The following is a 1,573-nucleotide window of genomic DNA, read 5'->3' as shown; positions in this document are numbered from 1 at the left end:
TATTATCTAGGCACACCAGTTTTAGAAACAAAAGTGCTATGGTTATAATCTGTCAGAAAAAATGTAAAATGCCCTATTCTGCTTTGTTTTGGAGTATATACACCAACTCAGTATGCTCTCTCATATAAAATACAGAAATTCTAATTTTACGTGAATCGAAAAAAATCTAAATAATATATAGGCACCCCAATGTTAATAGCAAAATTGCTCTGAATAGAATCTGTCAGAAAAAATATACAATGCTTTTTTCTACTTTGCTTTGAAATACATACACCAACTCCATATGCTCTGTCATATAAAATACCTAAATTATAATTTTACGTGATTAAAAAAAAGTAAATAATATCTAGTCACCACAATGTTAAAAGAAGATGGCTCTAAATATAGTCTGTTAGTAAAAATATACTATGTCTTATTCTTCTCTTTTTTGAAGTATATACACCAACTCAGTATGCTCTCTCAGGTAAAATACGGAAATACTATTGTTACGTGAATCAAAAAAAAACCTAAATATTTTCTAGGCACCCCAATGTTAAAAAAAATTGCTCTGAATATAATCTGTCTAAAAAAATATACAATGCTTTATTCTACCCTGTTTTGGAGTATATACACAAACTCAGTATGCTCTCTCATATAAAATACAGAAATTCTGCATTTGAGCGAATCGAAAAAAATCTAAATATTATCTAGGCACGCCAATGTTAAAAGCAAAATTGCTCTGAATATAATTTGTCCGAAAAATATACAATGCCCTTTTCTACTCTGTTTTGTAGTAAATAAACCAACTCAATATGCTCTCTCATCTAAAATACAGAAATTCTAATTTTACCTGAATCGAAAAACTCTAAATATAATCTAAGCACACCAATTTTAGAAACAAAATTGCTCTAAATATAATCTGTCTAAAAAAATATACAATGCCCTTTTTTACTATGTTTTGGAGGATATACACAAACTCCATATGGTCTCTCAGGTAAAATACAGAAATTCTATATTTACGTGAATCGACAAATATCTAAATATTATCTTGGCACCCCAATGTTAAAAGCAAAATTTCTCTGAATACAATCTGTAAGAGAAAATATACAATGCCCTTTTCTACTATGTTTTGGAGTATATACTCCAACTCAATATTCTCTCTCATGTAAAATACCGAAATTCAAATTTTACGTGAATCGAAAAAAATCTAAATATTATCTAGGCGCCACAAAGTTAAAAGAAAATGGCTATGAATATAGTCTGTTAGGAAAAATATAGAATGCCTTATTCTATTATGTTTTCGAGTATATACACCAACTCAGTATGCTGTCTCATGTAAAACACAGAAATTCTAATTTTACCCAAATCATAAAAATCTCAATATTATCTAGGCACCCCAATGTTAAAAACAAAATTGCTCTGAATTTAATCTGTCAGAAAAAATATACAATGCCGTATTCTACTCTGTTTTGGAGGATATATTCCAACTTCATATGCTGTCTCATGTAAAATAAAGAAATTCTACATTTACGTGAATTGAAAAAACTCTAAATATTATCTAGGCACCCCAATGTTAAAAACAAAATTGCTCTTA

This window comes from Callithrix jacchus, chromosome 19 (genome assembly GCF_049354715.1).
Source record: "Callithrix jacchus isolate 240 chromosome 19, calJac240_pri, whole genome shotgun sequence".
Lineage (NCBI taxonomy): Eukaryota > Metazoa > Chordata > Mammalia > Primates > Cebidae > Callithrix > Callithrix jacchus.
Note: the sequence above shows the minus strand (reverse complement) of the source record.